The sequence below is a fragment of the Coptis chinensis genome, chromosome 7 (assembly GCF_015680905.1).
Source record: "Coptis chinensis isolate HL-2020 chromosome 7, ASM1568090v1, whole genome shotgun sequence".
Taxonomy (NCBI): Eukaryota; Viridiplantae; Streptophyta; class Magnoliopsida; order Ranunculales; family Ranunculaceae; genus Coptis; species Coptis chinensis.
In genome coordinates, this window is record NC_141462.1 from 13,749,238 (window position 1) to 13,773,543 (window position 24,306).

A 24,306-nucleotide genomic window follows, 5' to 3' on the forward strand; every position below is an offset into this window, starting at 1 on the left:
ACAGATTACAAGAGATCTCAATTCACTCACAAAGAATGAACACTCAACTCACTAAGAATTGCTCTCTTACAATCTCTCTTTTTCTTGGTTTTGGTTAGGTTAAGTTTTTACAGAAAAAAAAATTTATATTTATACTGTTTCCGAAAACAGTCGGTCGAAGTCCTGCTGAAATACGGTGGGGCGCGCGCGCGCCCTTGGCCAGGCAAAAGTCGAGCGCGTGTGCGCCTAACAACCTATTCGCTTCCCAAAAAGAGGAGCGTGGATGCGCCCTTGTCCAGGCATACTTAGAGCGCAGGCGCCTTGATAAACCTAAAAATAGTAGTTTACTATGAAATGAACGTTGAAACTCAAAACGCAAGAAAACTAAACTAAATTACGCGTTGCTATCAAAGATTTCTATACTCTCAATTCTATCAAAATAGAGTGGAGTAAAAAGTTTGTTCCACTCTCAATTCCTTAGTATTGAAGTTTTCTACAATTTACTAGTAATCCAAAGTTTAATGAGAGCAATGGTGTGGTTTTATACTACGACGTGAATTCGAATGACAAGATACGAATAACAAAATGACATATATAAAAATATGAACTTTACTACTTTTAATTAACCAATACTTCAAATCTAATTAATAACTAAGAATTGAATAACAACCAATAATGGAAATTAGATCTAAACAAATTTAAATGACAAAATCGAAATGAACAGAATAACTATTTTATTTGTCTAACTAAATGAAGAACAATGGTTCAAAGGATTAATCTAAAACAATGAATTGAAACTAATTAATTTAACTAATTGAATTGAAAACTAGATCTACAAGCTATTTTAATGGCTACTTTTATTTCTAAACTATCTAACTATATCTAACTTAAGAGGTAAGTCTTATTTTATACAAAGGAGGAGACCAGATCCACAATTTCGTGCATGGGCTGAGGAGCCATGTTTTGGGCCGAAAAATCGAGCCCAAAGCCCAATTTCTTCAGTCCACAGAGCTCGTTTCAGCTGGCTTCAACTTCAGCAGACTTTTCGTCCACTTCTACTCCTCTGATTTGGTCAAGACTTAGACCATTGGAAAGCTCTTTCCGAGCTGGTCGTTTTGATGTAAGGTAGGCCCAATGCCAAGGTCTGAGTCCAAAGATATGGTCTTCAAAAGTTCTACCAACTTGTGCACTGTTTCTGCCCGTGTTGACTTTTCAGCTTTTGACCGGGCTTTACAAAGGCTTTGTCTCCTTGAATTTTGGCCTTTATCACAGAACTTCTTAGCAACCAACCCTTGCTCTTTTATCTCGCCAAAGTGGCACATTTCTGCACATAATTGACTTTACTGCCTGAAATACATAAAAACACGTAATCAGCATTAACTCTTATTTATTACTCGCATAATTGGTCTAAAAGTATGATTATTAAGGGGTTAAAACTATAGTTTTTAGCTCTTATCACGCCTTCCGTGAGAGAAGAAAAAAAACTCTTTTTTTCTCTACATTCTCCACCTCGGTGAGGTTTTAACACATAAAACCGAGCCGAACACATCCAGCAAGAAGTACTAGTCTCGGAACTCGCAGTCAACTACCCCGAAGGGCTATGCCCACAAAGGGCTCTTTCAAATATGTAGGATTAGGAGCAAGTCCAAACAGTGTTGGAACTTAACTCCGATGACAACCTTTGTCAGCATATCAGCAAGATTTTCATGGCTGTCTACTTTCTCAAGTGCTACATCACCATCCTCAATGACATCTCGTATAAAGTGATAACGGACATCAATATGCTTGGTCCGAGCATGATGAACCTGGTTCTTTGCCAAATGAATAACACTCTAACTATCACAATACAAAGCAACATTGTTCTGCTCAATACCCATATCATCCAGAAGACCTCGAAGCCATAATGCCTCTTTTATTGCCTCTGCCATTGCCATATACTCTACCTCAGTAGTAGATAGAGCAACTGTAGCCTGTAGCATATACCTCCAACTAACCGGTGCACCATGCATTATAAATACATAACCAGTAGTCGATCATCGTCTATCTAGATCACCTGCATAATCTGAATCCACATACCCATTGACATAACAAGTGCCTCCACCATAAACTAATCCCACATCCAAGGTACCCTTCAAGTACCTCAATACCCATTTCACTGCTTCCCAATGCTGCTTCTTAGGATTTGCCATATACCTTCTTACAACACTAACTGCCTGTGAAATGTCTGGGCGTGTGCACACCATAGAATACATCAAACTGCCCACTGCACTTGCATAAGGAACATGAGTCATATGCTTTTGTTCCTCCACCGAACTAGGAGAGAACTTAGCTAAAAGCCTAAAATGCCCAGCCAAAGGAGTAGAAACCGACTTTGCATTCTTCATAACAAAACGAAAAATTACTTTCTGAAGGTATTTCTTCTGAGAGACAACTATCTGTCGCTTCTTCCTATCTCTGTCAATCTCCATGCCCAATATCTTTTTGGCTTCACCTAAGTCTTTCATCTCAAACTCAAAGCTAAGTTGAGATTTCAACTTGTCTATCTCCACCATGCTTTTGGAAGCAATAAGAATGTCATCTACATAAAGCAGGAGATAGATGAAGTCATTGCCACGAAGCCTATGAAAGTAAACACAACAGTCATACTTACTTCGAGTGTACTCATGTTGCATCATGAACGTGTCAAAGCGCTTGTACCATTGCCTTGGCGATTGCTTTAAACCATACCGTGACCGATTCAACTTGCACACATGATCTTCTTTCTTAGCAACAACAAAACCTTCGGGTTGTCTCATATAGATCTCTTCCTCCAAGTCCCCATGCAAGAAAGTAGTTTTAACATCAAGTTGCTCTAACTCCAAGTCGAAGTGAGCAACTAAACTTAATAACACATGAATGAAAGTATGCTTAACCACCGGGGAAAATACCTCATTGTAGTCGACTCCTTCCTTCTGTGAGAAACCCTTTGCTACCACTCTTGCCTTGTACCTAGTACTATCGGACTCAGGAAGGACCTCTTTCATTCTTAACACCCATTTACTGCCGATAGTCATTTTGCCCTTTGGCAATATAACTAGGTCCCATGTGTGATTTTTATCAAGAGATTCCATCTTTTCTTGTATAGCAACCAACCAATCTCTATAATGAGCATCTCTAACAGCTTCCTTGAAGCTATCTAGCTCATCATCTTCAACCATAGTGTTTCATCGGCTTATCGTGCCCATACTTGTGCACTTATTTAACTTGTCTCTTTGGCCTAGGGTCAGCCACTACAAGTTGCAGATTCTCATGTTCTTATTCCTGTTGTTGCGTGGTTCTATGATCTGGTACCTCATCATGAACCAACCAGTCATCTGTTGTATCAGACAACTCAAGCTCAATAGCTTGAACTTCTATAGACTCACCATTCTGCCCAGCTTTTTCCGGCTTACTGAAAGATAACACGGAAGTCTCATCAAAGGTAACATATTTGCTGACTAGGAACTTGTGGTCTTCTAGACACCACAATCTGTATCCCTTTACCCCATTTGCGAAGCTTAATAATATGGCCTTCTTAGCTCTAGGATCTAGCTTGCTTTCCTTCACATGGTAGTAAGCAGTCGATCCAAACACTCGCAAAATACTATAATCAGCTAGGTTATCTGACCACACCTCATAAGGTGTCTTGCAATCTATTGCTGGAACTGGTGACCTATTGTACAGGTAACACGCCATGGACACTGCATCTGCCCAATACTCTTTGCCTAGACTGGCATTAGACAACAAACATCTTGCTCTTTCAAGCAAGGTTCTATTCATCCTCTCTGCCACTCCATTCTGCTGAGGCGTGCCCCTGACTTTCCAGTGTCTGACAATTCTCTGTTGCGCACAAAACTCTTGGAAAGGCCTATAGGTATACTCAGTACCATTGTCAGACTGTAAAGTCTTCACCTTCCTATATATGCGATTCTCAACCCTTGTCTTCCACTTCTTAAATATCTCAAACACTTCATCTTTCGTTTTCATCATATACACCCACACATAGCGAGTATGATCATCAATGAATGAGACATAATAACGGTTACCTCCTTTCGAAACAACTCTAGAGGGTCCCCAAACATCCGTATGCACATAATCAAGGATGCATGTTGTCATGTGCTTGCTTGAACTGAACTTGACTCTGCACTGCTTCCTATAGACGCAATGCTCACAGAACCCCATACTTGGCTTCTTCAAGTCCTTCAAGAACCCTCGCTTGCACAACTCAGACAAACCCTTTTCACTCATATGCCCTAAACACATATGCCACATCTTAGTGCACTCATAATCATCATTACATGCAACCACTGCTATATCGCCTATCACCGTACTACCCATCAAAGTTTCCATATCTTTGACCCTTCATTACAACTAAAGAGTCATTAACAATTTTTAGAACTCCACCTTCCTACAAACTTGTGGCACCAAGAGAAATAAGGTTTTTCTTTAGCTCAAGAACATGCCTCACATCAGTTAAAGTCCTCACTACACCATCATACATCTTGACCCGTATAGTTCCAATTCCTACTGTCTTACAAGCAACATCATTATCCATCAAAACGGAATCACCATCAATACTCTTATAAGAAGTAAACCACTTTCTATTTGGGCACATATGGTAGGAACACCCAGTATCAAAAATCCACCTTTCATCCATATAGGCTTGTGTGGACACACAGAGACTCAAATCATCCCCTTCAGAGCCTGAAGCAAAACTTGCCTCAACTTTAGCCTTACCTTTCTTCTTACCATTGTTCTTGTTATTTTTCTTCGGGTGAGGATAATTACTTGCGTAATGTCCCTTTTCTTCACAATTGTAGCACTTCACATGTTTCAACGACTTTTTTGACTTGGACCTAAACCTCTAATTGCTTGTAGAGGCCTTTTCATACAACCTTCCTCTTGCCACTAGCCCCTGACCTACATCAATGCTATTCTCAACTCGTGTCTTCTTCATCAACTCATAAGAAAGAAGCACACTTTGAACTTCATCAAGATCAACATCTTCTCTATTCATAAAAGTAGTCATTAGATGCTCATAGCTCTTGGGAAAAGAGAATATTAAACATGCCACTTGATCCTCATCCTTCATCTGTATACCAACATTCAAATAATCCGCTAGGCGTCGACGGAACTCATTAACGTGCTCTTGCATCGTTGAACCATCCACCATCATGTACCGATAAAGACGCTTCTTAAGGTACATCTTATTCGTCATGCTCTTGGTCATAGACATAGTTTCTAACTTAAGCCAAATACCGGCAGCGGTATTTTCTCTCATCACACTATACATGATCTCATTAGTAAGACACAACCGGATTGATGAACAAACCTGTAGATCGAACGCTTCCCAATCATCATCACTCATACTTTCTGCCTTTGTTTGTTTCCCCTTTAAAGCCTTGTGCAAACCTTGTTGGATGAGGATGTCCCTTACTTTGACTCTCCAAATCCCAAAGTTATTATTCCCATTAAATTTTTCTACTTCAAACTTAGCATTTGACATCTTGGTAGCCATTCTTCAAGTCACACACAATAACCCAAAAAAAAATTTCACTACGGAATTTTATCGAACACCTTGTCTACACAAATTTTGAGCACTATGGTTCTTCACCAAAACTCAAAATCCTAGGTCGTATACCTCGCTCTAATACCAATTGTTGTGGATAAAAACAATGCGGAAACAACGTTATCCACTACAAATAGATTAACCCTACACAAGGATTGATCCTTCGCACTAGACAAGACTTTAACACCCTCCAAGTACTATCCTAACACTTCTCAATGTCAATTCAACAATCATATAAAGTAAAACAATTAATATAAAAGAGAAAAAACCACAACACACGGATATATCGTGGTTTGGCAATTTGCGTCCACACGGCGAGTTCCAAGCTTTACTAGATGTCTAGAGTAACATATTACAAGAGCTCTCAATTCACTCACAAAGAATGAACACTCAACTCACTAAGAATTGCTCTCTTACAATCTTTCTCTTTCTTGGTTTTGGTTAGGTTAAGTTTTTAAAAAAAAACATATATTTATACTGTTTTCGAAAACAGTCGGTCGAAGTCCTGCTGAAATACGGTAGGGCACGGACGCGCCCTTGGCCAGGCAAAAGTCGAGCGCGCGTGCACCTAAAAACCTGTTTGTTTGCCAAAGAGAGGAGTGTGGGCACACCCTTGTCCAGGCATACTTAGAGCGCAGGGCCTTTCGCGAAAGAAGAAAAAAAAAAGTCTTTTTTTCTCTACAGAATGTGATTGGGCAAAAGCTTTGTGGTTTGCTTCGCCACTTGGTTTACGAACAGAAGATGGTCCATTAGAAGATGGGTGGATGAGATCATGGAATGGTGTGAAAACAAGATCCCTAACATAGCAAATTTGGGTGTGTATGCATGCACCCTACTGCAAACTATGTGGGATAATAGGAATCTGGAGAAGTTTGATAGAGGAGCAGCGGATAGGGGGGCTATACTAATAGCTACAATGATCCAATGGGAAAGAAGACTCAAAACTTTTGACAAGGAGAATCTAAACCCAACTTCTCATGTTAACACTACACGTAGGAATATAAATTCAAACCATAATCCACATGCTTCAACATCTACTAGTAACAATAATAATATATCTACTTTGCATTATCATATAAGTAACATCGCTCACATGCCAGATTCTATAAATGTTAGGTTTGACGCTGCTTTCAATAAGAGATCTCTATTAAGAGTTGTTGTTGTTGCTATGGCTTGGAATGAAGAAGGAGCTTTACTTAATTGTTGGTGCAGTGAGGAGATTCACAACAAAGTCAGCAGAGGAGAGTGAACTTCTTGCAGTCGAGGTAGCAGTGAAGCTGGCATAACACTTAGGAGAAGGAAAATTTCTTTTTGAGGGGGACAACATCAACGTTATCAACAGTTTGAGCTCCCAGGAGTCTAGTATTACTTGGTCTTTACAAAGCATTACGAAAGCAATTATCATAACTGCTAATAAATTTAATTTTTCATGTTTTAGATGGTTAAGAAGATGTTTTAATGGTGAGGCTCATGATCTAGCTAAATGAGCTTATAGCTCTTCTGACATAAGTACTCTACTAAAATATTGCTCTGATTGTATCCCTTTAATTCTATAATATATATATGTGCTAGTTGCCTGGTTCTGTAGCGAAAAAAATAAAATAGAGAGGGGACCTATGTTCTTAGCTTCACTTCTTCAATACCCCACCACTCTGAATCTTGATTGCACGAATTTGGCAGGGCATGCCAAAGTTCTACATTTCCTAAAGAACCTAGGGATCATGGTCCTAACTTGAGATAACTGTGTTCCTAACTCAACCAAGAGATCTTTGCAAATCAAAAGGTCGGGAAGTTTTCGATAGAAGCAACTACACAAAGTAGAAAAAAAAAAAAAAAAAAAAAAAACTTGTAACAAGGAAACTTAACATGATATTTTGTTTTAACACCGGCTTCCTCGCACCCGCAGCTATTGATGTGCAAAATGAGTAAAGAAGGGTATGCAAACTAAATAAAACACGTTTTTGCTCATGTTCATTCAGAACCAACACCTGTTACAAGGCATGGCTTCATCATAATTGAAGGATACATAAATGCTCATTAGCCACGGTAGGTCAAAGCGTATATACCACTGTTTCCCTAATAACAGTGGCTAATAGTCATATGCCACGGTAAGAATACCTTTTCTAATTTCGGTAAAAGCAAATGCCACTAATCTCGTAAAACAGTGGTATATAGTATCTCATATACCACGGAACAAACCAATATCGCCTAATTTGTATTTTGATGTTCATATACCCCACCGTATTAACTAAAAAGTGGCTAATGTTGTGCAAAAATATAACCATACCGTGGACAAAGTCGGTCTACCAAAAACCCCATGCCCAAAGAAAAATTAATATTTAGAAAGTAGGGTCAAAAACCTTATGGCGCTAAAACTTACTCTTTTCAACTTCCCAGATTCTCAAAACTTCTAACTTCCGAAACTCCCTCTAAAATTCTATCGGTCTCTTTTTTTTTTTTTTTTTTAACTTCCATCATCCACTAGGGTTCTTCTTCAACTTCTATCGGTCTCTCATCGCCACCAGTAAAGCAGCAGAATAGTAGTGATTTTATTCTACAGCTCTCACCAATTTCGGCTATCAGGTAATTGTTTTTTGCTCTATTTAATTTCAATTTTGGTTGTAAAGCAATTGTTTTTGCTTTATATCATTGGTAGCTGTTGATAGGGTTCACAAAAAAAATTCTTTCCAATTTTTCTTTGCAAAATTTGGACTCTAAAATTTGGGGATTTTAGTGTAAAAATTGCATACTTGTTATGGGACTTGAAAAAAATCGGAGAGTAGATAGATTATGTTCTGTTGTGGTTTAGGTTTAACTTTGCTTAATCTTTTCTTTTGATGTTTTAAAAAAAAAGATTTCCCTCGCTATTGTTCTTCACCTGTTTAGTTGATGTTTATTTTATATTTTTAATTTTCTTTATGTTGCAAAGAAGGAGCATGATCGTAGGGGGAGAGGGGTATGTTCGATCGTGTCTCAGAATCCTAGTACTGTAAAAAAAAACACAACAAACAAAAACAAAATCATGTCCATAAGAACCTATACATACTTTTTGACATTCATTTCTTATATGGTTACGTGTATATCGAATCATTTAACCTTTAACGTTTCTGTGTGACGTGTGTTTAAAGTTCCTAGTTATATTTTTTGCACGGGTATTTCTAGCGTCCAACAAATGCATGTCGATATCAAACAAGGGTTGTAGGGGGTGATTTAGTCTAGATGGAGTCGTGGAGATCATAATACCAGATTGTTTTGTGATCTGCATATATGGACTTGTCTTGGACACTGTCAAGAGATAGCCATTGTCGGGAGTGTTGTACAGGATTTCCCCAAGATGGAATGTCTATGTGGCAATGCCTTTTTCCAGTTGTTTAGTGTTTTCTAGGCTTCACAAAATCAAAACAAAAATTCAAAGGACAATGCTTTTATTATAGGAAATTTTTAATTCTTCTTGCAGATAACAGTACAAAACCTGAGAAAAAATTAAGTGACCAGCCCCGCGCTTCTCCAGTGAATGGTCTTAATGGTTCCAATATATGTGCTTTTCTAACAATATTCGACCCTTCTATTGGAGGCCAAGAATCCTACATACAAATAAAAGGATTTTTGTGGTAGTCCTAGCTTTTTTTATGCTTTGAATAGCTGATCCCCAGAGGGCTTGTGCGGATCACTCTGCCATGGCACGATCCCCTTCACATGGGTTACGAGGGATTGGCTTTCTAGAGGTGCTGAATTCCACTTAATACTTACCCAGTACTCACAGTCTCACAGACTCGACTAGGTCCATAGTTTAGTGCTCAGCCCATATCCATACAAGTAACCTAAATATTTACAGCATTCGGATTTCACTGAAAACCAATGTGTAGCCCAAACCGAAATAACAAGCCACCATTAAATTAGTTTGGTCTTGATGTAAATCTTATGTGCTTGGTCAGTACAGTGTTTGTTACTTGAATCATATATTTCTTTAAATATGTTAGGAAGCTCAAGAAGATTTGGTGGAGAAACTAATTGCATAAAGAAAAATTATATAAACAAAAAAGTAATCGAAAGTAAAATAGTAAATGTTAAAAGTCATATATGTGCTGGTATCATTTGCTTTTACCCAATACTCTAATAGTAACACCGATGTTCTATTCAGTATTATTTAAGAAGATTCTTTGAAGATTTGAAACATGTGGAACCATTATATGATTATTGAACCGCCTAGCCTCTTAAATTGACATCGATGTGTTCTAATCTCCGGCCGGTTATCATCATTCTTCTTCTATTGGTAATAGGTACTCATGGTTATATCGCCTATTGTTATTTGATGTTACCTACCTTTCTGTATTTATGAATGGTTGCTATGATCTGCGGGGGACCAAGAAAGAAGATTCTCCTTTACATTGCGGGACGTTCCAAAAGGTAACATTGATGAATGTTGACTATTGATAGTTATCGTAATGGGGCTCCTTCCAAAGAGTTGTACACCCTCGTTTGTAAGTGTCACTATTTTATTTAACTAACAATTGGTAATCTGATCCTGTAATTTAATGGTGGCGTTCATATGCCAGATTATTCGGTATTTCTTTTTTATTTTTTGCTTACCTACTTACCTGGATCTAACTAAGTAGATGTGTAATGTGTCGTCTCTATACGCACTGAAAAGTGAAACATAAACCCAGTGGTTTTGAGGTTATATGCAGGATGCAGTATGCTACACCAATTTTCTAGTTGAAAAGATGAAGGCTTCAAAATATTTGTAGAATGTAGGTAACTTGGTATGCAAAGAAGATGATAAACTGGCAATTCTTTTGATAGTCAATGACAATGTACAGTAACGACCACCTATACTCACCAAATTACTACAGACAGTTCACAGGTGTGCCTACCAACATCAGTAGGTCAAGTACTCAAAATACAATCAAAGACCTAAGTACGGAAGGAGTAACTTGGCTTGAAATGGACGTATAGTCTTGTGAATATAATGTAGATGAACTGATGGCCTAGTCCATTTTTTCTGTCTATTTTCCACCTTTGTGCTCATTTGGTTCTACCAAAATCATTATCGGTCTACAATGCATCAGCCCATGTAATCGCCTTCTTGAGCAGATAGATGAAAGCGGACATTGTTTTCCTTCTTACCAGAGCCTGATAAAACTTGTACAATTAGGGGATCTTGCTAACCAAAAAATCCTTTGGTTGATACTAAACTTGTAAAAGAGGTGGGGTGGGGGGGAATGTAAATATACTCAGCTATTAGAATCACTAAGTTATTCCTAGTAGGCTAGTACTTTCATTTGAATCACCTTAAGAAAATTGTTACTGTTTGTCAGAACTCCAAAAGGATTTGAGTGAATCATTCGAATAGATTTTGTATCACACTGCCTGCCGTGTGTTTAGTGCTTTTCTTCCCCCAATATAGTAGGTGCATTAATCAAGTGTTTGCATTCCTCAAATTATAATTCACTGAACTGCTTGGGGATATTTTTCATTGAATTTCATGTGAGGTCCCAAAATTATATGAAATCCCATAGCACTGTCTCGATGTGTCAAAATGTGGTCCAATGAAAGGTTTAGCAAGGTTTTAGCTCTCACCAAACACTTGCCTTTTAGTAGCCTAGTAAAATTTGTAATGGCCTGGTGATGGCATGTAGTTGCCTATATAGTGGCCTGGCAGTTACAATTTTTCTTAGTGGCTTAAGGTGTTTGACTAAAAGAATAAGATATGGAGATTGTTCTCGTGCATAAACTGGTTTTAGAAACTTATGCCTGTTGTTTTATTTTTAGTTTGCAAGTTTGCTTATTGTTAATTGATATATTGGCCTAGTGATGGCATGTAGTTGCTTGTATAGTGGCTTGGCAGTTCATGTTTATGGTTTTTGTTAGTGGCTTAAGGTGTTTGACTGAATGAGTAAGAGATGGAGACTGTTCTCGTACATAAACTGATTTTAGAAGCTCTTATGCCTGTTGTTTTACTATTAGTTTGCAAGTTTGATTATTGTTGATTGATATATTGGGCAGGAACGTCTGGCTGATCGTGATTTGAGCTGACAAATAGATAAACACGTACTCAACGGTAAAAAAATTACTAGCTTTCAATTTGTTGATTGTGTGTGTGTTTCTTTTGCAAAGTTAGGGTACTGAATATTATGATTGCTAGGAATTTCTAGTATCAAGACCCTAATCTTAATGTGACACTTAACTATTTCATTTTAGTCTACCAAGTATCTAGGTGGTCAGCGGTCACATGTAAGGAAAGTAGGAATTTCCCCATTCATACGCCCTAAATCCATTCCCACGCTTACACTTTTTGGCACCTTAGGTTGATTAGTACAAGGTTATATTGTATGTTTGTATTTGCTTCAACCACCGATTGAGCCAAAATCTATGAATTGCATGATTTTATCTTGCTTAATCACCTTTTTTTTCATGTGTATGTAGTACTTGTGTATTGAATTTCGACATTGAGTATGGATAAGCCTTGGATGACTATGGATAGACTTTTCGATGAATACTGAGGAAGGGGTCAAGTATTTTATAAAATGTCTTTGGAGAGCATGCAGGCCCGCATAATCTTAATTTCATAAGATACCCATGCCTTAATTGTGGGAACCACTTGCATCGAGTTTGGACAATATCGGGGATCATCCGTTTCATGTTGGTTTTGAAAAAAGTTACGAACGTGGATATGGCATGGGGAAAAGCCTCACAGGTGGAAAGTCCCGGCGTCGACACGCATGAACCTCCATGTCAAGACTTTGATATGGAAACCCCATGTGATTTTGGGGACACGGTTAGAATGGTTAATGATGCATATGAGAGTTTCACGGGGAATCCTGAAAAGCTTTGTAAATTGCTTGAAGATGCTGAGAAACCTTTGTACAAAGGTTGCAAAAGCTATACAAAGTTATCATCCCTTGTGGAATTGTTCAACTTGAAAGCCAGTAGTGGGTGGTCAGACATGAGTTTTACCAAGCTATTGAAGGTGTTGGGAAAAATGTTGCCGGATAATAACGAAGTGCCACAATCCATGACCAAAGCTAGAAATATTTTGTCTACATTTGGAATGGAAGTTCAAAAAATACATGCATGTCCCAATGATTGCATACTTTACAGAGGAGATGAGTACAAGGATTTAACTAGTTGTCCAACTTGTGGAACGTCGAGATATCAGGAAAAGAAAGGTAAAGCGCCTGCGAAAGTTTTGTGGTACTTTTCGCCTCTCCCAAGGTTTGCAAAGATGTTTCAATCCGCTCAGACATCAAAGGATTTGGTATGGCATGCAGATAGAAGAGTAGAAATTGATGGTCAAATGCGTCATCTAGCAGATTCTCCAGCATGGAAAGAGGTTGATAAAAGGTGGCCAGAGTTCGCTGAAGATCCAAGAAATCTGCGACTTGCTCTTTCGACAGATAGGATCAATCCACATAGTAATCTCAGCTCTAGGCATAGTTGCTGGCCGGTTATGTTGATCACTTACAATCTTCCGCCATGGTTATGTATGAAAAGAAAATTTCTGATGCTGACAATATTGATATCAGGTCCCCGGCAACCTGGTAATGATATTGATGTTTACTTTAGACCTTTAATTGAAGATTTACAGGCTCTTTGGAATCCTGGTGTGGAGGTTTATGATGCCTACAAGCAAGAATCTTTTACATTAAGGGTTGTTCTACTGTGGACGATCAATGATTTTCCCCTCTCTTGGAAATTTAGCTTTGGTGTAATGTCAAGGGATATCTTGCTTGTCCAATATGTGGTGAGAAAATTGATTCTACAAGATTGAAACACTTTCGAATAAAAACATATATCAGTCCCATAGAAAGTTCCTTCCAAAAAATCATCGTTATATCGAAGGCAAAGGAAGGCATTTAATGGTCGCAAAGAGTTAAGATCACATCCGCACCCGTTAACTAGAGAGGTGATTTCAGAGAAGCTCAAAGGGATGAAAGTTAGATGGGGGAAACCAAAGCTGGTGATTCCAAAGCCAAAAACATCAAGAAAGAAGTCAAAGGCGTCCAATGAAGAGTCACAAACACAAGAGAAGCAGCCTAGCACTTCTGATGAGAATGAAAGTGGTAAATATTGGAAGAAGAGATCCATATTTTTTGAGCTTGAATATTAGGAATTCTTGCTTGTGCGACACAACTTGGATGTCATGCATATTGAGAAAAATATTTGTGATAGCATCATCGGCACACTACTTAACATTAAGTACAAGACAAAAGATGACCTCAAAAGTCACCTAGACCTCTTAGAAATGGACATGAGGAAGGAACTAGCACCAGAGAAAAGGGGAAATAGGGCTTATCTTCCACAAGCATTTCATACGTTATCTAGAGCTGAGAAAGTAACAGTTTGCAACACTTTTTATGGAACTCAAAGTGCCGATGGATATTCTTCACATTTTAGACACCGCGGCGTCGATGCAAGATCTAAAAGTGTATGGTCTCAAGTCTCATGACTGTCACATATTGATGCAGCAACTTCTTCCTGTGGCAATATGATCAGTGTTGCCAAAGCACGTGAGGTATACCATCACTCGGTTGTGTTTCTTTTTCAACTCTCTTTGCACCAAAGTAGTGGATGTGTCCAAATTAAAGGAAATTCAAGACAATTTGGTCCTCACTTTATGTCTACTGAAATGTACTTTCCACCATCGCTCTTTGACGCCATGGTGCATCTATCTGCTCATCTTATAAGGGAGGTTGAGCTTTGTGGGCCAAGATTCTTTTCGTTGGATGTATCCATTTGAGAGGCAAGTACACAGAAAATTGAATTAACTACTTTCAATAATTCAGTAAAGCTTCATCAATTTGATTGTTTGTTTGTTTGTATTTTCTTTTTTTGTTACTTTTTGAATATTAGGTTAATGAAAATACTAAAGGGCTACGTCTTGAAATCGAAATCGTCCAAAAGGATGCATTGCTGAAAATTATATCCTTGAAGAAGCCGTTGAGTTTCTTAGCGAAAGTACTTATCCGAGTGAATGCAAAGGGGAGTCCCATCAGTTAGAAACATGGATACTAATGATACGGAGAAAGAAAATACAATTTCTAAGGGAAAGCCTCTTGGTGGTATGAATGTTGTTGAAGTCGACGAGAAGACTTGGGAGCAAGCTCATCAATGTGTTTTGGCAAACACTAATGACGCTTCAACCTTATATCGAAAGTAATGCTAGTATAGGATTTTGTTTTTCCTTATTTCACCTAGACAGATAATGGTGACCAAACTTTTTCTTAACTTGATAGGAAGCATATGGAACACCTAAAGCTTACTTATCCTCGTAAGTCAGCCAAATGGTATCAAGATGAGCACACTCGCACATTCATTTATTGGATTCATCAAAGGGTAAGATTATCTGAAATTATTTTATATCTAATACAACTTTGCTAAATTTGACTAAGATTCTTGGATAACTTGGATAATCAGGTTAAGGAGGAGGCAGCAGTTACCAGTAACAAACTTTCAAACACCCTGAAAGTTATAGCTCAAGGACCTCGTCAAGACGTTCTAAAGTGTTTAGGCTACGTTATTGGTGGATACCGTTTTCATGAAGCTTCACTAGTAAACCAAAATAGTGGTGTGGGTTTAATGGCAACAATAGTGCAAATTTCTAGTGCCAAGGATAAGAACCCCGTTGTTTCAGAAATGGGTTACTACGGTGTTATAACTGAGATATGGCTGCTCGACTATCTGGTACTCAAAGTCCCAGTATTTAAGTGTGACTGGGTTGACAAATGAAAATGGCATCAAAGTAGACGATTTGGGTTTCACTTCATTGACCTTGGTAGAATTGGACATAAGGAAGACCCTTTTGTGATGGCCTCTCGGCCAAGCAAGTCTTTTATGTACCCTCACCAACTCGATCCAAAATGGTCAATAGCTTTGAGGACTCCCCGAAAGAGACTACCTTGAGGAAGGGAATAAGGATGAGCTAGATCATACAAGTAGTAAAGTCTTTCCAGATGTCGACTTCCTTAGTTCAGTGCATCAAGATCATCTTATGCGCGTGTAGATTGTGAGGGGACTTATGTCGACCCTACCTATAACGATTAAGTTAGAGCATGTTATGATTTTTTTCTTTCTATGGGGATGTTTGAACAAGTTTGTTCATTTATTATTTGACTATTGAATATTGTTATTAAATGTGAATTCATACCTACTTTGATATTTATATTTGCCTTAATACTTTAATTCATGTTATGGATGATCATTTGTCTTATTATTGTTTAATTAATATTGTCCAAGTTATTGATACCTAGCTTATTTCATATGTTGTTATTGGGTAAAGTCTTCATGTCTATACTCGGTATATAGGAAATCAGCATGGATCCAAGAGAGAATTCTGATTCTGATTCAGATATGAGAGTTGACGAGACTTCCAATACACCAATGGAAGTTAACAATACACAAGATTCAAGTGTAGAAAGGACAGGAAGAGGAGCAATTCAATGCAAAAGGATAACAAAAATGAGAGAGGGTGAACTATTGAATGTTCAATACTATGAAGATGGTCAACGTATAGGGGAAGGCGGAAAGGATTTGGCAAGCTACTCAGGTTTGTTAGCGGAGTCCCGAATCTCTATTGTTGATTATGAAAATTGGCATGCTGTCGGAGATGAAGTGAGAGACTTGTTATAGGATACTATAAAGGGAAATAGCTCCAGTTGTACTATTAATTGTCTAATTAGTCTTAGGTTATTGTAACTTTATAGCTTATTCTTTTTTTATAGGCCAAATTCAACTTGACAGAAGACGAAAAGAAGGGTGTTGTCTCAAATATTGGTGAGAAATGGAAAGAATTCAAGAGTCGGTTGACTAGGTACTATATCACCCCCTACAAAGACCAACCTGAAAAGCTTTTGAAGCCTAAAAACACGAAAAAAATATTAGACAGGAAGATTGGGAAAGATTTGTGAAGTCAAGACTGACACCAAAATTTCAGGTTAGGATAACTTATTTTTGTTAGTTTGATTGGTTTTGGATAATTGTATTCATTTATGATTAACAAGCATTCTATCTTCTGATACTTCCTACTGCCTTCTTCTCTAAAACCTCAGCCCATGTGCTCTTACTTTCTGCTGGATTTTCTACTGGGTGCGGGTGTGGGTAGTAATTTAGTAGTCTCTTTAGTCATAGTCTAGGGGCGAGTCTCACGAGTCTAGATGCTTGCTAGATATTCATAGTAATTTGGTAGTCTCTTTAGTCATAGTAATTTGGTAATCTCTTTAGTAATTTGGTATTCATTTTTGCTTTTTTCATTCTCATTTTCATACTAATGATTAGTAGTTTTTATATTCTGTCTCTTCGTTCCAAATATAATAGATTCCGTATCCGACCTACTATTTCAGAGTCGCTCAAGAAAGAATACGGGGCTAAATATTCCGGAAATCAAAAGCTGGTGGTAGGAAGAAGAAATAGTTCAGTTGGATTCTTAAGTCGTATCGGAGCAATGGATTCTAATTGCTACCATACTCTGGTATAAGTCAAGCGGTCTTTCTTGTGACTTTCATTAAATGTTTTTTTCTTTTAAGTCCACCAATAGGAGTTTCCGAAGTTGGACTGATTGATTTGTAGAAGCCGTTGATGTTTGATATTTTCATTGTATACGGCAATGAAATTAACGTTTGTACTCCTGAACAGGTTAACATGAGAAGCTCTTTGTGAAGAACTTCCCATTCAAGTCGAGTCTGCCAAAGCGTAGTGGTCCTTTTAGTATCAGTTCACATACACCATTTAGCGGAGGCTCAGATGCTTGTCTATGCTAATTAACCTAATAGCACTGGGTTTACTTGAAAAACTCATCCAAATAGTGTCAATGCTCTTGGCGCTGCTGGTATGTGTAACTTGTGATGCCTGTGAACATCACCCAGTAATTTTCTATCTAAAAAGGAAAATAAAAATGTAGTGGAACCTCTACTCTATTTTTTCTTAGTCTTCCTTTTCCTAAGGTTGAGTTCTTAACCTACAATTGGAAAAAGTGAGAAGAATAGACTCCCGTTAGGGCTATGTTTACCTTTTTGGTATACTACATATTTGGAATATTTTATGGTACTAGAACAGGGGTAGTTGAGGGACTTGGTAGGTGGTTCTACAACAGAAATTCCTATTAAAGATGCAAATAAACTTAGCTTTTCAGGTTTTAGAATGGTTGTTGTACAAATGTGGATGTCATGAATGAAGGATAAACTCCAATTCTTCTACTATGACATCAGCTAAAAGTTGGATTGATTACAACTTCTTGGGTCAAGGTCTAGAGCTACTTATCGTTTGAAGAACAATTAAGCCTCGTGAGTCGGGGCTGATGATGTTAGCCTTCAGGACAAGCGGGCGCTGATCCTTTCGGAGCTATTCGTAATGGCCTTCACTCTTTCAGGCCAGATGGACCAAAAAGAAAGAGAGTCTTTGTAAGGGTAGTAGAGGCTCTTGTTGATGTGGAAGGGATGGTACTACTTAAGTGACAATGATTTGCCCGTAATTTTATGGACAATCAAAATGGAGAACAGAACAGGGGCAAAGTTATAGAAAAGCCGAGTAAATAACTTCCAATCCTGTACGTTCCTAGTTGCTTGCATCTATCTAGCTCTTAGTGTCCATGGAATGGCATTCCCATTAAAATCTTTGACTGCTGCATGTGAATCCACCTCTATTATTATTCTGCTCTTCTTTCTCTATCTTCTTGTTGTAAACATCTTACTTCTCTTACAATCTCTTGTTCTTTACCTCTTTCTTTCTCTTGGCTTATTTCTTTCCCTTCTCTTAAAATACTCTGTTGTACTAAGTTTAAAAACAGAGTTGAAACAGGGGAATTTGACTTTGATGGAGAAGAGGAATTTGGATTGGAATTTGATGAAGAATATGAAGTGGGGGTGTCTAGTGTTTCACATAAATCATCGGAGTTGCCTTTAGAGTGTCTTAGTGTATCGGGACTTGGGGTCGGGATCATGGGTTTGGGCTGGTTGTGGAGAAGTTGCACTAAGCTCAAAAGGTTGGAATTGAGAAGTCGTGAAGGTATTGGAGATGGTAATTCATTTACATCCTTTATAAAGTGTTTAAAAAGCTCTACAAGAATTGGAAATTAGAACTTGTAGAACTATTGTTGATAGAATTTTATTACTATTAGCTGAACATTGCAGTTCTCTTAATTCACTATTACTCTATGATGGTGGTAGTAGTAGAGGGTCTTCATCAGTTTATTAGTCGGGCGGTCGAATATTCAAAAACTTCGACCTTCGATTGCCTTTAGACCTTGAAAAGAATCACCTATTAGCTGTTGCAGAGAATATCAGGGGACTTATAAGTCTTAGGCTACAAAGTTGTTGTCTAGTAACAGGTGAAGGCCTTAAGACAATTGGTTCCATAGTGAGTGTTGCACTAGAAGAATTGGCATTAATAAACTGTGATGTCGTTGAGAGAGAACCCGGATTGTTAACCACTTTGGGGTAGAACCTGAAGGGACTCAAGAAGTTGGACTTGTCTTATAATGAAACATTGGTTGATATGGAATGTGTTTCAATGGTAGCTTCTTGTAAGAATTTAACTGATATTACCCAGTGAAGTCTTCTTAGTATCAAGTCTGTTCTGAACATCAAGTCTTCTTAGTATCCTTAAGTCCGCAATTAGACATCAAGTCTTCTTAGTCTGCCGCCTTTACGCTCAACATCAAGTCTTCTTAGTATCCTTAAGTCGTATGTAAAATGTTGTGCATCCTACCCTTGGATAGCCAACTGGAAACTTTTTGCCCTTTTAAGACCTCTCTTTTCATGCTTTGAATGGAATTCAAGAATTTCATGGTCATGCCGGCCAAATCATCTCAAAATCTAGGTGCAGATATGCCTAGCTATTAAGGGCTCTGTCGGGCTTAACTGTTAAATTACATGGGTAAGTATTTCCCTTTCATAGAGAACATTTTAGGTTTAATTTGGTCTACGACCACTTTTCAAGAAATTATTTTCCCTCGAAAACCGCTCTTCCATCCTGAAATCAGTCATGAATTACTCGTGTTGCTAACTGTTGTTAAATATAAGTTGTACAAAATATTTTCCAGAAAATTAGAACTTTAGTAGGTCTCATCTGTTTACAGCTGCTTCCAGTAATGTTTTTCCCTGAATTCGCTCTTCCATTATATTCTAAGCTTTAATTAGCTACAGGGCCCCAAGCGTAAGCTCACTAAAATTTTGTTTACAACAGAGAACGAAACGAAACTATTATGACGAGTGAGAGTTGGAGCTAGGCAAAGGAGAGTTAGGAGCTATAGTTGCGTCAGTGAAAAGTGAAGAGCTATGGCTTATAGGGAACGGGTAGTGACGTTATGCGGAAAGCTTTGGCTTACCTTTGATTCTCCTTCCAGTTCCGATGAAATCCAGGGCATTGCCAGGTTTGAGGAGGAAAGGACTTCACCTTCCTTCCCCTCGATTTATAACTTGTAGTCGACTTTTCGAGAAATGTTCGAACAAGGATAACATAGCTAAAGCCGAGGTCTTGTTAGAGCTTGAGTGGCGAGCTAGAGTTGGAGCTATGGATAGTAACTGCTATCTTTATATATGCATTCCTTGTATGGTAGCTACTACTGCTGTGTAAATAGAACCTTCGCTGCTAGTGCTAAGTAGTGACTTCCTCGCCAACATTAAGTCATGAAAATCATTATGACGAGTGAGAGTTGGAGCTAGGCGTGAGGGAGAGTTAGGAGCTAAGTAGTGACTTCCCCGCCAACATTAAGTCATGAAAATGCATATGCCACCAACATTATGTCATGAAAATCATGTGACTAAGCCTCGAAATGTCTCATTCACTCTTTGTTCTCCGGTCAACACAATGAATGTTGTCAATATAGGCCCCTAACAACATGGCAATCATATGCGCACAAACCCACCACAAGTAAGCACCTTTAAATAGTTGGTCCTCTAAAAATTCTTTACTTGTCTGTTAATAGGAATGTGACCTCCCCAAATTGCTGCTGTCATAGGATGTCATCTACAAGCGGTATTTTTGCACATCTGAACTCAGGCAACCCCTTTGATAGTCTAGGATTGTGTGCCAACCTAGGTTGTTAATAGGAATGTGACCTCCCCAAATTGCCTTTGACGTGTGCTGTGATAATTAATTCCTTGACTATTAAAGACATCCAATCACATTAAACCCATATATTGTTTTTTATTCCTAAAGACGACTAATTCCATGTTTTCCAGGAAATTAGCAAACTTAATTCACAGCGGCGAGCAGCAAAAGAATATAACCACAGGACGGGCAAGACGGGATTTGCTGATATTGGAGAACAATTGGTGAGTACATTGTCTGTCTCAACATTTATACATGTAGGCACTTGTTAATTTGTTTGGGTATGATAAACCTTCAACCAAGAGTTTCGAAGACATGCATCGTTATTAACCACAATGGATTTGCGTGATTATTTTGTAACCATAGAAAAAAGAGTTGGGACCATCCTTTAATGGAAAAAATTGAAGGCCTTCAATATGGAAAAGAGCTTACTAAAAAAAAAGGAAAATATATTGAAGTAGCTACGGAAAGAGTGGCTGAAAAGATTGTGAGTTTTCTAATCATTTATTATTATGTTTTAATGTTAGACATGAATGCTTGTTGTGATTTGGATTTTCTAAATCCTTGTTTACTTCAAAACTTAATTGAAGGATGTGCTGACTAAGGAAGTAGAGGAGGGAAAGGTAGTTATTGAAGGAAGTAAAGACATCTTAACTCTAGCATTGGGCACACCCGAGCATCCCCGGGTCGCACTCGGCAGGTTGGAAAGGGATCACCCCCACCACATATTTCCATGTTAACAAACGTGGCTCAAAGGAACATGTTACAAAGTTGGAATCAACAATTCAAGAGTAACGGGACCAAAACTACCGTCTTCAGGAAGACGTTAGGTTGCTGTTAGATAGAGTCAGAAGGTTGGAGGACAAAGATAACTCCTTACCATCTGAAAAAACCTCTTCAAACAACAATACGAGTGTCAATATTGATCAGACGATACACTCATCTGGCAAACATCAATCTGGTAGACTAGTAAAAAATGCTCAGGAAGTAAGTTACTACTGTGAATGTTTCTTTTATTTTTTTTTATTGGTAACCTGCCATCTATTTGTGCATCATTCATCGTTGCATCTAGTGTTTGTGCAACAACAGTTTGACCAAACCATTTTATGCATTCCGACCTTCTAACTACAAATTTTATTCTTCTGACTAATAGCTGAAAAAAAAAATGGGAAGGCAGCCCAACCTCCATCAAAGCCCAAAGCAGATCATGGTAACAAAGCAAATAAGAAAACACAAGAAGGTCAAACACCATTCTCGAGGCCAACATTTGGTCTAGGACAGGCAAGTAGCATTTTACACGTGATATATATAATTTTAATAATGTTGCGTGGTTCTAATATTTATAATTCAATTGTAGGGCCTAGAGTGTAATTTGGCTCAATCTGATCGTGTGAACAAGGTAAATAAGAATAAAACACGGGGTCAAACATCATTTTAGGGTCCAACATCTGGTCCAGGAGAGGTAAGTAGTGTTTTACAAGTTATATATATAATTTTAAAATGGTTCTAAGATTTATACTTCAATTGTAGGGCCTAGAGTGTAATTTGGCTCAATTTGATCATGTGAACAAGGCAAATAAGAAAACACGGGGTCAAACATTTGGTCTAGGGGAGGTAAATTGTAGTTTACACGTAATATGTTATTAAAATATAATGTTGTATGCTTATTATGATACTTAGACATTTATATAGGAAAAAGAATGTTATTTGGCTGTGGTTGGCCGAACAAATATTGTTGCTGAAGGCTTGGTATACGAGGGAAATAAACGAAAAGAAATTCACGATTACCTTTTGGGACTCAATAATGTTCGTGTTGCGGTTGTATCGCTTGTTTCTGAATAAGCTAGCCGTCTTGCTCTTCCTATACAAGTGAATGAGGAGCTTAGATATGTCGCAGATGCTCTTGGCACACAAGTTCCTTGGCCAAAGGACCATGTCTATTATAAAGACGACATTGAGGTAAATAACAAGATTCTTTAATATGAAGTTATATGATCGATTTCTGAATTTGGCTTCTCTTTTAATAATTGGTTGTTCTGAATTTTTAATTTAGGGAAGTAAAAATCAAACTAGTGATAGTCATAATCAAGGTGCAATAGATTCGTTTGTGGGATTCCTCAATATGGCGCTTCCAGGGGACCAAGGTTCAATACATTTTCCAGTAGGAGGAGAATTGTTTGGAGATAATATGGGTAGTTTCATTATGGAGAAAAAGCGATATAATGGATGTATGTAACATGGGTTGGTTAGATGCTGCTATTTTGGTGGTATACATGAGGTTAGAATATCTGCAAAATTTCATTGTTGGTGCTATCGTAAATCTTAGATATTTATATTTAGTTTTAGTAATTATGATTGCTTTATTTTTCTTTCTCTAGGATTCTTTATGATGAATTTGTGAGTTGTCGTGATGTCGTCGGATTTGTAAACCCTTTATCTTTCACAAGAGCTAATGGGAATGAGAAAACTCAAATTATTGTGGAGAGCTTGCAGAATACAAGTGGAAAAAGAGTTGTTCTTATCCCTTATAATCCAGGGTAAGGATATTGTCTTATATTTTTAATACTATCCATGTTTTATCATTTTCATTGGAATGTATATTATAGTTTTAATGTCTAATTTTTCTTTTTTAACCACACATGCCTCTGATCTTTTTGTAGTGGACATTGGGTTTTGATTGCTATTAATTTATCGCGGATGACTTTTAATTGGTTGGATTCGATGCATAATCTACCATCTAATGATATGGATATTTATTTTAACAGGTTTGTCATGATTGTGTATGTATATGAAATAATTAGATCATCACGTGCTTATCTTTTACTTGCTAATTAGGTTTTACACTGATCTTATTTTGAAGTGCAGTCATGAAAATAGAAAGACTTGAAGGGAAAGGAAGTAAAGGTCCAGTGAAGTGGGAGAAGATTATGGTAATAAACAAATTCTTATGCATACATACTGTGTGTTTGGAAAAATATATGCTTATGAATATTTTCCATGTTTGTACTTAGGGCCCGTACCAACCTGGTAGTAAAGAGTGTGGGTATTACGTAATGAAGTTTATGAGAGAAATAATGGAAGCTTGTTCAGATAATTCTTTTGAAAATAAGGTATAATTAAATCATACACTAGCATTCTCTATTTTGTGTTACTCTTCATTATTTAGTTATTATATACTTTTTTATCTTTGATCGTGCAGATGACAAATCTATCCCTCAAAGATACATACACACAAGAGGAACTTGATGTTGTTCGACTTGAAATTCTTAGATTCATCCAGCATAATGGAGCGTTCGAGCCAAGCGTCGAGTCTTAGCTAGGTTTTGACCCTTTCCAATTAAGGTGTGGTGCTTGGTCTCACCATTTTTTTTATATATTATAGATAGAACAAATAGATTGTTTTTTTTATTGATGCAACAAGTTAGGTCATTATTATTTTGATATAACAAGTAAATTTGGATGTTTCTTTCATTATTGATGACTAAAAAAAGTTCAAAATTCTTTTAGCAATTCAATGTCTTTGTGTTGGATGTGTAAATTTATTTCTTTTGTTTGTATTGCACTATGAATTGTTTATTTGAGCAATGTGTTTTTAAATCCAGTGTGGATATATATGGTGAAAATGGGCAGGTTGCAGGTTGAATGAATATGACTAGAATCAAATAATTAGGGGTTTTTATAAAATAAATAAATAA

The 24,306-nt window shown here is 37.6% G+C and overlaps 1 long non-coding RNA gene and 1 pseudogene across 1 annotated transcript; both read left to right on the forward strand.

Annotated features, from left to right (window-relative positions):
• The first annotated feature begins 18,210 nt into the window (after positions 1-18,210).
• LOC147486139 (uncharacterized) lies at positions 18,211-19,111 on the forward strand (annotated as a pseudogene).
• A 4,311-nt stretch (positions 19,112-23,422) lies between these two features.
• LOC147486140 (uncharacterized) lies at positions 23,423-24,011 on the forward strand. The gene is made up of 3 exons (XR_015201159.1): positions 23,423-23,541; positions 23,623-23,721; positions 23,811-24,011. It is a non-coding gene; the product is annotated as an uncharacterized LOC147486140 (long non-coding RNA).
• Positions 24,012-24,306: the final 295 nt, after the last annotated feature.